Here is a 7,104-nt window from a genome sequence, read left to right as displayed (position 1 = left end):
CTACTATATAGCCCCTGGTGGCTCCGCACTCTCCCGAATTCGGGGTGCGTACATGCCTGGCCGGGAAACGGCCCTTCGTTAAGGCGGAGGAATTCTAACATTTCGATAGGTCATTGAGTGCTTGACCAGTCTCACGCTATATCATGACAGTCAGTTTTCGGCTTTCTCTACTGAGGTGCTCGTCCGGATGAACCGTGGCATAATCGCAGTAGTTCTCCTGGTGCCGCCTTAGCCGTTAGAGCGGAACGTAAGGCAGCAAAACACAGGAGCCGGGCAAACCCAACATTTGACCAAAGACATGATTCAGAGCTGATGCATATAAGGCCAAACTCGCGACGCCGAACACTCCCTAAGGTATTCGGTCTTTATGGTATAAACCGGGCCTAAACAGTGCCCTTTGTAGGAGGCCCCATAGTGTCCAGGTACATGCATTATTCTGACGTGGCCACATGCCAAGACACCAGCATCCTTCTCAATAGTACTGAGAATCCGAGGGATGTGTATCAACAAGAGACAGTAGGAAAGGTTTACGCAGGGTCTTAATCTAAAAAGAATCCTTGGAACGGGTCCCTGCTGCACGTATGCGCCTGTGTCTCTGTTGTGCCGTATCCTGGACGGGTGTAGCACGATGGTCATCTGTAAAATAGAGAAACTTAGGTGAAAAGTTGTCGTGTGAAAAGGTAGGTTTAAAGAAACCATGTATAATTCAAGATGAGTAAAAATTGCCACTTGTCTACGCGTGTTGAGCCCATTGTATTTGTAATAGGGGTGTGGCCATCAAACCTGTATGAATTACATATAGCTGCTTCGGACTCGTCTAACCATGTCCGTAGTCTTGACAACCTGTCGAATGCTTTAGTTGGTGAGGCCGTTTTAGTGTGCGGCTGCCGAGGCAGCCGCACTCTCTTCGGCGCGCAGGGATCGCTCGATATTTCCATTTACTGTAATGATGCCACGTGGACCGGGCATCTTAAGCATGAGGGAAGCGTAATGCGGTATTGCATTAAAGCGAGCGAAAGCTTCGCGTCCAAGTAGTGCTTGATAGCCACTTTGGAACGGAGCAATGTGGAAGGTTAAATTTTCTCTACGGAAGTTATCGGGGAAGCCGAATATAACCTCTAGTAGCAGGGAGCCCGTGCAATGAGCCCCTGGGCCCGGCATTACTCCTTTAAAGGTGCTATTGCTGTGGCAAATTTTCATTGGGTCTATCCCCATTTTGCGGATTGTGTCCTGATATATCAGGTTTAGACTGCTGCCACCGTCCATCAGGACTCGTGTGAAGTGGTATCCGTCAATTATTGGGTCTAATACCAAGGTAGCCCATCCTACACGCCGGATACTTGCTGAGTAATCCCGATGGTCGAAAGTGATCGGTTGAGACGACCAGTGGCAGGACTCCGCGGTGATAGGCCCTTGGGCATATTTGTCTGGGAGTGCCGGTTTGTTTCTCCCCTTGATCATGTGTAACACATTCACTGTTTTGACTTCTGGTGGAAATTTCTTTTGTTCCCCAGTGTCTTGCTTGAGAGGCTCATCCTCATCTTCGCTTGGTGTATCCTCCCCTTGTGTACGGCGTTGATCTTGCCGGACTGCTTGAAGGCCCAACATTCTCTGTGGGTATGATTTGCAGGTTTATCGGGGGTGCTATGGATTTGACATATTTGGTACAGAATTTTGTTTAGGCTGGACAGTTCATCTCTGGCGCCTTTAGAGGGCAGCTTTTGCTGACCTGGTCGAGAGCTTCTGAATTTGGCATTTACCACCATGCTCTTCGGGCTGTCTTCTTTATTCTGGTGCTTATTATTTTTGCTGCGTCATGATTTCCCATTTCCATCTCTAACTTCGGATGTACTTGGGTCGCTGGTGCTGCATCTGGCTAGCCAACTGTCCTCACCCACGCAAAAGCGGGTCATGAGGCTTGTTAATGCTGCCATTGTTCTCGGCTTTTCTTGGCCGAGGTGTCTGGCAAGCCATTCGTCGCGGACGCTGTGCTTAAAAGCTGCCAAGGCTTCGGCGTCCGGACAGTCGACTATTTGGTTCTTTTTAGTAAGAAACCTGTTCCAAAGCTTTCGGGCTGACTCTCCTGGCTGTTGAGTTATATGACTCAAATCGTCCGAGTCCGGAGGTTGGACATAAGTCCCTTGAAAATTTGCCCGAAAAGCGTCTTCAAGCTCTTCCCAGCTTCCAATGGAGCTTTCGGGGAGACTTTTAAGCCAGTGCCGAGCTGGCCCTTTGAGTTTGAGGGGTAAATACTTAATGGCGTGGAGATCATCTCCTCGAGCCATATGGATATGGAGGATATAGTCCTGAATCCAGACCCCCGGGTCTGTTGTTCCGTCGTATGCCTATATGTTTATGGGTTTGAATCCCTCTGGAAATTCATGGTCCAGCACCTCATCAGTGAAACATAGGGGGTGTGCGGCACCCCTGTATTTGGGTGTACCGCATTGTTTGGATGTTTGTTGTGTTGTGTTGCGTGCTGGAGCGCGCTTGTGTGGTCCGTAGATGGATCTGGTTGCGTCGTCCTTTTGATGCGAGCCCTCACGTGGATCGTGTACTGGCTTGTGTGCAGCATCGGTTGCCGCATTATGTTGTCCGTGAGGTCGTCTATCCGGCCTGATGGCCGTTTTAATTTTTGGTTGCGGGGGATCTAAGGCCTCCTCATCGAATTCAGGTAGCAACTTCCGCTTCGGGTAGCTCTTGGTGGGGCGATTACCACTGTACTTTGCTGCTGTGTTGAGTACTTTACTCCAGCTGATTCAGAGTGTGTCTTGCGCAGCCTTGAGCCTTTGCTTCTGCTTTTTTAGACTCCTCGCGGTGGCAACAAGCCTTTGACGGGCATTATGTTGCTCCGGGTGTCTGTCTAGTGTGACGTCGTCCGTACTATTATCTTTGACAAAGTCGGGTTGTTCGGTTTGATTCTCCGTGTTGCCGTGGTCCGGCGATGGTTCACCCTGCTCTAACGCTGGGTCTATATGATCGTTGTTTCTGCCGAGGCGGGATTTGGAGCGGCGCTTACGCCGCTGCTTTGACTGCTTCTCGAGGGGACAACCCTTTGTTGTGTCCTTCCGTTCCTCGTCGCCGTCTTCTTTTGGTGTGTCCACCATGTATACGTCATGTGATGAAGTGGGCGTCTAGTGCCCTGTGGGCAGTGGTTCCTGTTCGTCTCCTGCATCGTCGTCCATAAGGTGGATGTCTTCGGAGTCGGAGTCGAGCATGTCGGTTAAGTCATCGACAGTGGCTACTAAGTGGGTGGTGGGTGGGCGGCGAATTTCTTCATCATCCGCATCCCAATCCTGCCGGACATATTTCAGCCAGGACTCTCCTGATAAGGAGAGAGACTTTAATGAATTCAGTATGTCGCCGAAGGGCGAGTGCTGAAAGATATCCGCGGAGGTAAACTCCATGATCGGTGCCCAACCGGATTCGATAGGACCGGGCGCAGGCGGTTCGAAGTACGTGGCCGGAGAAGTATCCGGCAGTTTAACAACACGACTCTCGTGAATGGTAAGATCGATATTCGGCTCGATCGCCGTTGGGGATGCGGCCTCTGTGGCGGGGTCTATCCACCCGTCCATGGGAGGTGCAACTGGCTCCGAATTAAGGGTCGGAGCGGCTGCCGGTGTGATTTCTTGAACACTATCCGGGCAGAGCTAAATCGTACTCATCGTGACCGCGTGACGCACAAGGCAGAGGCTCGAATCCGTCGAAGATCAAGTCTCCGCAGATATTGGCCATGTAGTTTAAGCTTCCAAACCTGACCTGGTGGCCAGGGGCGTAACTTTCGATCTTCTCCAGATGGCCAAGCGAGTTGGCCCGCAGTGCGAAGCCGCCGAACACAAAGATCTGTCCGGGGAGAAAAGTCTCACCCTGGACTGCATCGCTATCGATGATGGTAGGAGCCATCAAGCCTAACGGCGGCGACACAGAGGAACTCTCAATGAAAGCACCAATGTCGGTGTCAAAACCGGAGGATCTCGGGTAGGGGGTCCCGAACTGTGCGTCTAAGGCGGATGGTAACAGGAGGCAGGGGACACGATGTTTTACCCAGGTTCGGACCCTCTTGATGGAGGTAAAACCCTACGTCCTGCTTGATTTATTCTTGATGATATGAGTATTACAAGAGTTGATCTACCACGAGATCGAAGAGGCTAAACCCTAGAAGCTAGCCTATGGTATGATTGTATGTTGTCCTATGGACTAAAACCCTCTGGTTTATATAGACACCGGAAAGGGCTAGGGTTACACAAGGTCAGTTACAAAGGAGGAGATATACATATCCGTATTGCCTAGCTTGCCTTCCACGCTAAGTAGAGTCCCATCCGGACACGAGACGAAGTCTTCAATCTTGTATCTTCATAGTCTAATAGTCCGGCCAAAGGATATAGTCCGGCTGTCCGGAGACCCCCTAATCCAGGACTCCCTCACCCTCATCAAAATATTATATACCAAAATTGTTGACGTTGGACAAGGAAGACAACTTAATGGTTTATGTTTGTTTATATTCACATAGAAGTCATATTGTCATAGATCCTTTAACATGTGGTGCTTGCCCCCTATATTTGCTAGCCAAAAATTCCGCACTGAGTAGAGATACTACTTGTGCATACAAAAACCCTTAAACCCAAATCTTCTTCAAGTGTCCACCATACCTACCTAGGGATTGAGCAAGATCCCTCAAGTAAGTTGTCATCGGTGCAAAAAGGCAATAAAAATTACTTCTAAAAGTGTGAGATCATTTAGTGTAAGAGAAAATTGAGCGTTGTACGAACTTGGATGACAAAGAATAAAAGCGACAGACTGCATAATAAAGGTTGTCATCTTAAGGGGAAATACAATGCGACGTTCTCTTGCACTAAGGGATTGAGCATACAAACAAATAAGCGCATGGCAACCTCTGCTTCCGTCTGCGAAGGTCCTATCTTTTACTTTTATGCAAAGAGTCAAAGTTTTCTCTCTATTCCTTTTATTTTTCTGTTTTGGCAAGCATCATGTGGTGAGGAAAGATCTAGGCACATATGTCTAGTTGAATATAGATAGCATGTGTTATTATTGTTGACATCACCCTTGAGGTGAGCATGTTGGGAGGCGAAACTATAAGCCCATATCTTTCTACGTGTCCGGTTGAAACATTTTGCTCATGGGTACGAGGTGAGTGTTAGCAATCATAGAAGACTATATGATGGTTGAGTATGTGGACTTGCCTAAAGGCTCCGACATGTGACCCTTCCTGAAAAGATGATGAATTGTAGTTGCAAAGTTGACTGAGAACATAGTTTGTTGGTTTCTAATAGAGTTTTTGCTTTATACTTTGATTGTGTGATGAACTTTTACTTATTCATGAGAAGTATATGATAAAAGTTCTATGATAAAAGTCCTATTTTTAATGTTTTTGCTGTTATAATAATCAACATGATGCTTCTATGTCCGTATTTTGTTTTTATCGACACCTCTCTCTCTCAAAGCATGTGGACATGTTTTTCGATTTCAGTTTTCTCTTGAGGACAAGCGAGGTATAAGCTTGGGGGAGTTGATACGTCCATTTTGCATCATGTTTTCTTACTGTTATTTATAACATTTTTATCCATAATAATGCTTTTTGCAGTAATTCTAATGCCCTTTCTCTCATAATTTGCAAGGAACACACCAAGAGGGAGAATTCCGGCAACTGGAAATCTGGACCTGGAAAAGCTATGTCAGGCCACCTATTCTGCACAACTCCAAATGAGATGAAACTTCACGGAGAATTTTTATGGATTATTTAAGAAATACTAGAGCCAATAAACACCAGAGGGGGCCACCAGGTGGGCACAACCCACCTGGGCGCGCCAGGCCCCCAAGGTGCGCCCTGGTGGGTTGTGGCCTCCTCGGCCCACCTCCGCTACCCATCTTCTGGTATATAGGTTGACCTAGAAAAAATAAGGAGAGGACTTTCGAGATGAAGCGCCGCCGCCTCGAGGTGGAACTTGGGCAGTAGCACTTTTGCCCTCCTGCGGAGCGATTCCGTTAGGGGAACTTCCCTCCCGGAGGGGGAAATCATCGTCATCATCATCACCAACAACTCTCCAATATTAGGGAGGGAAATCTCCATCAACATCTTCAAAAACGCCATCTCCTCTCAAACCCTAGTTCATCTCTTGTGTTCAATCTTGTTACCGGAACTATAGATTGGTGCTTGTGGGTGACTAGTAGTGTTGATTACATCTTTTAGTTGATTACTATATGGTTTATTTGGTGGAAGATTATATGTCTAGATCCATTATGCTATTTAATACCCCTATGATCTTGAGCATGATTATTATTTGTGAGTAGTTACCTTTGTTCTTGAGGTCACGGGAGAAATCATGTTGCAAGTAATCATGTGAACTTGATATGTGTTTGATATTTTGATAGTATGTATGTTGTTATTCCCTTAGTGGTGTCATGTGAATGTCGACTACATGACACTTCACCATATTTGGGCCTAAGAGAATGCATTGTGGATTAGAAATTAGATGGTGGGTTGCGAGAGTGATAGAAGCTTAAACCCCAATTTGTGTGCTATTCCGTAAGGGGCCGATTGGGTCCAAAAGTTTAATGCTATGGTTAGAATTTATTCTTAATACTTTTCTCGTAGTTGCGGATGCTTGCGGGAGGGTTAATCATAAGTAGGAGGTTTGTTCAAGTAAGAACATCACCTAAGCACCGGTCCACCCACATATCAAATTATCAAAGTAGCGAACACAAATCAAACCAACATGATGAAAGTGACTAGATGAAATTCCCGTGTACCCTCAAGAAAGCTTTGCTTATCATAAGAGACCATTTTGGCATGTCCTTTGCCTCAAAAGGATTGGGCTACCTTGTTGCACTTTTGTTACTATTATCGTTACTTGCTCATTATAAATTATCTTGCTATCAAACTACTCCACTGCTTACAATTTTAGCACTTGCAGACAATACCTTACCGGAAACTACTTGTCATTTCCTTCTACTCCTTGTTGGTTTCGACACTCTTACTTATATAAAAGAGCTATCATTGATCCCCTATACTTGTGGGTTATCAGAGTTGTTGGTGATGATGATGACGCCGATTTCCCCCTCCGAGAGGGAAGTTCCCCCGAC

The sequence above is a fragment of the Triticum urartu genome, chromosome 7A (genome assembly GCF_056163025.1).
Source record: "Triticum urartu cultivar PI428250 chromosome 7A, HENAU_Tu73, whole genome shotgun sequence".
Lineage (NCBI taxonomy): Eukaryota > Viridiplantae > Streptophyta > Magnoliopsida > Poales > Poaceae > Triticum > Triticum urartu.
The sequence above is the reverse complement of the archived record's forward strand: the minus strand, read 5'-3'. Positions refer to the sequence as shown.